Raw genomic sequence first — 7,534 nt, 5'->3', positions numbered from 1 at the left:
TTGTTGTTGTTGTTGTTGTTGTTGTTGTTACTATTATTGTTGTTTATAATTTGTTCAATTAACCTCCTTGTGGTTCAACCCTAGTTTTGTCTGGTTATTTATTATTTTTACACTCTTGCACCTGGGAGAAGACATCAATCTTTTAGTCATGTCACAAACCCAACATGTCATCAAGGCAGTTTTCTTTATCTCCCCATTTCGCTTTATAGCATACATTGAGGACAATATCCATGCTAAGTGTGGGAGATGTAGAGGCTATCTACAGTGGCAGTAGGGGCTGTCTATAATGGTAGCATTGCTCTCTGTTTTGCTCTGTTTTTAGCATTTATATTTTGATAAAATAATGCTCTAATTCATAGTTTATTCTGGCAAAGTTTTTGCAAAATACACCTGCATCTTGACAGCGGGTTAACCTTTAAGGGTTTGGGTTGCATCTCTAGTTAAATGAAAAGTTGTTATGTTTGAAAATGTTTTGAATGTTAATATCATTAACAAATTTTCAATTGAGTTAAAAAATAATCATAACATGATTGAATAGCGATATTGCTTTTTAAGATTGTTTAGTGAAGCTATATTCTATGGACTAAAGTAACTGGATTTAGTAAACACAAACTTGCGGGACTTTGAGCCTTATAACCGACACATCTATATTGGTCTCTATTTTCCTTTTATATGTGATTTTCTCTATTGGTTTTGTTCTCCTAGAACTTGCTGTGATTCTAATCAAGACCATACATTTACATACATACATGAACATGATTAAGGCATTCTTTGTTATGCACCTTATATAGCCTCGCAACCCACCTTTGGATAAATTTTTTCCTTGAGACCCCTTTTGAGCTGATGGACTTTATCATTGATTATAAACCCACATTACAAGTCGTAATCCATATAGTGTCTCACCCAAGCCGTAGAACTAATGGAACATCATACATCATTAAATAAGTATAGGAATACATGAAATAAGTGTGGGGGTGTTTTAAATTTAGAGAGGTTATGTCAGGTGCCAAAAAAAAACATCTTGTAAAGGTTTAAAGTTTTAAAAAGATAAAAGATCATCCTTTAGTTTGAACCAAAATCTTATTCTGTTAGACAATCAATTTTCCAATAAAAAAGGATAATATAGCTTTATTTTTTGCCAAGTTCAAAATGACTAGAGGGAGTGTTTAATATTCTACGTGTTGTTTTAGGGGTATTTTGTTTCATTGGTTTCAGAGGCTTCTAAACTACTTTACTAAAGATTTCCTACCTTGAACCAAGCCATATTACAACTCTTAGAAAGACCTTATGATTTGTGAAATGCATGTAATCTAATTGGTGGAGAGTGAGATAATTCGCAAGGTTATGATAGATCATTTCTATTGGAATGAATTAGAGTGAACCTAACCTTTCAAACATATAAGAATTGAGCGATTATTCTTGTGAGGTCTACTATTTGTTGTTTTATTCTAAAGTAAAAATGCTTGATAAATAATTTTAAAGTGATTAGGATTTCATTCATGATAAGTTATGATGTTTTGAGAATTTAATTGTTGTTCATTGATGGCATTACATTTTTACATTGAAAGAGTAGAATTGAAATTTTGCTCGAGAACATGCAAAAGCTAAGTATAGAGGAATTTAATAAGTGAAAAATATACAAATATTTTTACTCCTTTTAAACTATGTTTTTTAATGTTTTTTAAGCTTATTTGAGTTTATTGAAAGTTATTTTTATAAGTTGGAATGCCTATGAGACTTTGTGAATTAATAGTTAAAGATAAGAAATTTTGCATTTATGTTTTGGACCTAGTTTCTTGTGACAGGTGCTTCACCATGTTAAAGTTATTGAATGAGAATATGAATCTAATCTAAGTTGAAGTACACATTTCAAGCTTTCCAAGAAGGTATTATAAGCAAAAATCCGATCTCATTTAGATCTCTAATTAGATATGCAAACTTGAGCCAGAATCTTACTTGTAATAGGATTATTTGCTTTCACACTAGATAGTCAAATGAGAATATCTTGATCTTCAGATATCAAAATCAAATAATTTAAAAGTTGAAACTCATCTACAAATCTAGAAATACAACTTTCATAAAGGACTCCAAGTCAGATAAAATCTTTTTAAAGGCCAAACTACAGACACAATGTGAAGGACAAGATGGGTCTCCTAATCTGATTAAGAAACTAATGGTATCGAAGCATCCCATTATAGTTGGGAGTTTAACATAAAAACAGTGGGTCTTAGGACCCAAGAAAGATGTAGATCAAGCCTCTAACATGCAATGAATGAATTAATATAGTTGGGATGATTGGATATTGCAAGAAACCAAGTCAAAAACAAAGTCTAAGACGCAGTAGAGTTGGAATTACAGCAAATTTGAGACAACAGCAGAGTAAGTCTTCAACATAAATTCTAAGAGATTTATCCAACATTAAGAACCTGATAAAAAAGGAAAGAATTAAGTATCATAAAGATTTTTAATTAGCCTAATAATCCTAAAAGAATCAGCGTCCAAGGGGGAGATAAATAGAGTAGAATACAGCTGAAATAGGGTTTGAAAAAACATTGTTTTCTTCTCTATTTTTGTCAATTTTTCAAAAACTATGAACTAAACTCTTGAATTCGGTTCAAAAGGGACACACGCCATCTCCATTAACAAGTTGTGAGAAGTAACATTATCATTGTAATTCTTTTAGATTCAAGTATTTATTTTTTCTTGTTTATAATTATGCTATTGATTGTTATTCAAGCTTATTGAATTGTTTTAAGATGACATGTATGCTTTCTAGTTTCTTTCAAACCGTTGTTGTTGTTAGGGACTAGAGTAAGAAGCAAAAGAATTAATTTGATTATTGTAACTCTCATCTTGATTTATTAGGAAAGGATAATCTAAGTTAAATTGTCAAGCTTTTAAGCGTTTGCTTAGAATAAATGCACGGATTTTATTCCTAGGACTACTACCAAATGAATGAAAATTACCTTCAATATTACATTTGCTTGATGGTAAGAAATTTATTAGAAAGGCTTTTACTTGAAATGAAAGAATATTTATTTTACTTCAATTATCAACAAATTTATAGGAATGGATGTGTGATCCCTTGAACTAATTTAACAATATATCAATTTATTATTTTTGGAATTATTGTTTCTTGAATTTTTTATTCAAATCCCTCATTCTTTCTCATTTCAATATATTGTACAAAGATTAAACGAAATTTCTCTTGGGTTTGACCTGGTTTTCACGATCATACTATAAATATATTTTGTTTGTAATAGTTAAGTCAGGATTATATTCTGGTGGTTTCGATAACTGATCAACATAACAATGTGGAGAAATCACTACTACAATCTTTAGATTTACCCATATAATTTTTCTTCGATATTTGTACTATCATTATTTTGGTAAATACTCTGTCGGTGAATCTTTCATCGGTAATTTTTTTTCCATCGGTAAATCCATTGATAATAAAAAATATTATTATCGATGGATTTACTGACATAAATGACATGCAAAGAAAAACATTATCTACTTCATTCCATTGGTATTTCCCTTGGAAAAAAAACCGTACGTAATTTCATTAGTAATTATTTAAAAATATGGTTTAAAAAATCCATTTTAGAAAACTATAAAATAATTAAATTAATATAAATAAACACTTTATAATACTCAAAACACTTGGAAAAAGGATGAAAAAAATCATACGAAAAAATTCTTACAACAATATTTATACAATTATTAAGAATAAAAATAATTAAAAATAAAATAAAATAACAAATATAGTGAAAATAAAACACAAAAAAAGAAGAAAAAAGAAAAATCTTACCTTAATGTGGTTGCAAGTGAAGTTAAGAAGAGGAAAAAAAAACAAAATCATAAAGTATATTACTTAAAAAAATTGAGAAGAAAAAAAAAAGGAGAAGAATACATACTTGAGCATGGAGAAGAAGAGAAGGAGTTGAGGAAAGAAGAGAAGAGAAAGAAATGGATATTAATGTTTTTTACATATGGAAAAGAAGAAAAAGAAGAAGAAGAAGAAGAAAGGATACCTGTTTGTTATAAAATTATGGATTCTAAGCTTTTTATTGGGGCGTTTTACCAACAGTTTTATCGATGAATAATTAAATCTTAATATTTTTAATTATTCCATAGGTAATTTCATCTATAATATTTATTTTAAATTTTTAATTTAATAAAAAATTTTAGACACCGCCAAATATCATTGACGACTTTTCAATCCATCGGTGATTCCATCTGTAATATTTAATTTAAAATTTTAATTTAATCAATTTTTTAAAAAAACTACTAAATAACACCAACAACTTTTCAATTCATCGATGATTTTGTTGGTGAAGAATAGTAATTAACAGTGCAATTAAGAAGTAAACAGTTTCAAAGCTCTCTAGAAAATTGACACGACTGAAAGGTTGATGTCTTCTCCCAAGTGCAGGAGTGTCGAAGTAATAAATAACCCGGCAAGACCGGGGTCGAACCACAGGGAGGTTAATTGTACAAATTATAAAAAAACAATTATAAACAACAATAATAGAAATAACAACAATAACTATAATAATAATAATAATAATAATAATAATAATAATAGTAAAGAAAGAGAAGAAGAAGAAGATGATGAGAACTTGGAGATGGAAAATTAATGTAAGGATTAAACAATAATAATAACAAATGTCAAGGTTAGAGGTTCCACTAATGGTATATCAAACAAATATAGTATAAACTCTTATTATTGAATTGAAAACCACACACAAAGGAGGTTCCAATCAGATTATATATTGTTAACATGATTACATTAGTCATCTTATTCAATTAATGCTAATACTTGTAAATCTCGTCAAACATTCATGATTATAACTTATGTTAACAACAAATCAACTTCCTTTCATAGCTCAGGTGTCGGTTATACCATACATTATGGGCTATGAAAGTGCCAAGCATTTGTTGTACCAAGTGTTATACAACATAAATCAAGATTAATCATTTAACAAGCAAAGTATTAAAGAGTGAATAAGATAACAAATATAAAACATGTTAGTATCAAACATTAAAGTCCATATTAAGTTTACATTATACTTATTCTTACACCATTAGTGTAACCTTTTCACCTTGACATAACTAACTTAGCTAGATATAATGAAAGAAAGCAAAATAGATAAACAAAATAAGAACATAAAAGTTAACTAAGTAAAGGAAAGGAAATGAAAGGCATAAACTTAATATTAATGAAAACAAAGCATAAAAAATACAAAGAGAGAAAGGAAGAGCATGATCTTGATCTGGAAACCAAGATGCCTAAATGCATGGCAAATGCCTCCTTTTATAGGCTAAAATTGGGAACTATTGATTTGATGACTAATTGATAAGTGGGTGGCCAACTTTTGACTTGGTGACAATCCTTATCTTCTCTTGTCTGCCCAAAACGTCATTGATAACGTCAAAATTGGAGCCAGTTGCAAACATGAAAGTTGTGGGCAATTGTCTCAGCTTTCTTGTGTAAACAATTCAGCTCATTTGGACTTCTAGAACTCCAGATATGGCCAAAATACCGAACAGTGCTCGGGCTGGAAGACAGATTCGGGCTTCTTTGTTGTTGCTACAATTTGGACTTTATAATGGCCTTTTTAGATCTTGGGCTCCATATGAAAGTTGTAGGCCTATTTTTTACCTTTCTATCCATATAAATTGGACCTAAATCTTAGATATATAGCTCCAGATATGACCCATTTACCGAACAGTGTTCCGGTTTGGATTGCACCGACATCTCTTTTCTAATTTTGGTCATCTTTTTGCCGTTGCAATTTAATTTCTTAAAGTCATCAATCAATCCTTTCGTTTATGTGATAGGCCTGCATTAAAAATAGACATTTACCATAAATTATAGGTATCTTATATTATTAGATATATTATTATAAAACATGCTTTGGTTAAGGAGTTATTGATACTTCAAGTGCAAAATGATGATATAAAACCATGATAAAAATGCACTTTTAAGTACTAATCAAAAATACCAATAGAATTTTTCGTTGGTGATTCCCTTTGTAATTGACATGATGGATAGTTTTTATATTTTACCAATAAATTTACCGATGGATTTTACCAACAGAATTTATTCCATCAGTAATTCCATTGGTAAAAATAGCACGTAATTGTTTTTTTTTGCTTTGTTTTAATTGTTTTTTTTTTCCACTGTAACTCCCTTGGTAAATACCAAGGAAATATTTTTGTTTGTAAAATCTATAAGCAACTTTTCAATGAAAATATTTCCTCGGTATTTTCATTTGTATTTATCAATTTTCTAGTAGTGAATTGTAGACCAAGGCATGTCACGGAGCATAATTAAGCATTGTTTCAAGATTTGATGGGAATATTAAAAGGTTTTAAAAAATGCTCTTAGTTAGAAATTCATGATAAAAACAAAAAAATCTCATGGTTTGATGGGCAAGTACAATAGATGAGCGCATCCATTTATGAACTATGCAAAACACTTAGTAAGAGCTCATTGTTATATATTTATTATTTAAAATAATAATAATTAAATGTTATTAAAGCAAGCTATTTAATTTAAAGGAAAAATAATTTGGACGTGAATCAACTTTATAAGCTTATTTGAGAAAACTCATTTATAGAAGGGGGAGGGGTGAAAACATTTGTCGATAAAAGAGCAAAAAAGTCTGTTGTAAGCTTTTTTTTTGTAATTATTATTAAATTACTAATTTTTATTTGCATCATTAATATGAATTTAGGATTTTGACTTTTTTATTCTTATTTTGTAGGATAAATGTGATTCCAACATGGCTGTAAAATTTAGCAAAAACACTTCCATCTCATGATCCTTAATTATAGTTAAAGGTTGATACAGCTGATGGGCTCGATATGAATTATGTTTATGATATGCCTATGGCATTGACCTAAGAAATTAGGGTGGACCATACTATTTTAATTATAGACATACCACATTCCATCCTAAGCCAGATGTTGATAAGTTGGTAAAAAAAAAATAGTTTAATAATAACTAAAAGTAAAATTGCATCATTAGAAGGAACAAAAAATAAGAGTGTGATTCAATTTGAAAATAAGATTTATTGGGAGTAAGTACGAGGATATATGGCCTTACATTTGCATACCCTAGCAAGACCTTCTACTTTGGGATCTCTTCCTCTCCTTACACCTCAAACTTTTTAGGAATTTATGTCTTGTTTAAGAAACATTTGAGTATGAAATATTTAGATGAATGATGAAATAAGGTTTAAGCGTTGCTAATGGACTTAATCATGAAAAGTTTTGTCAGTTGACACGACTAAAAGATTATTATCTTCTCTCAAGTGCAGGAGTGTCAAAGTAATAAATAACCTGGCAAGACCGGGGTCGAACCACAGGAAGGTTAATTGTACAAATTATAAATAACAATTATAAACAACAACAATAGTAACAATAACAACAATAATAACAGTAGCAATAAAATACTAATAATACTAGTAGTAGTAGTAGTAGTAGTAGTAGTAGTAGTAGTAGTAGTAGTAGTAATAATAATAAT

The sequence above is a fragment of the Populus euphratica genome, unplaced genomic scaffold (genome assembly GCF_000495115.2).
Source record: "Populus euphratica unplaced genomic scaffold, PopEup_1.0 scaffold200.1, whole genome shotgun sequence".
Classification (NCBI taxonomy): Eukaryota; Viridiplantae; Streptophyta; class Magnoliopsida; order Malpighiales; family Salicaceae; genus Populus; species Populus euphratica.
The sequence above is the reverse complement of the archived record's forward strand: the minus strand, read 5'-3'. Positions refer to the sequence as shown.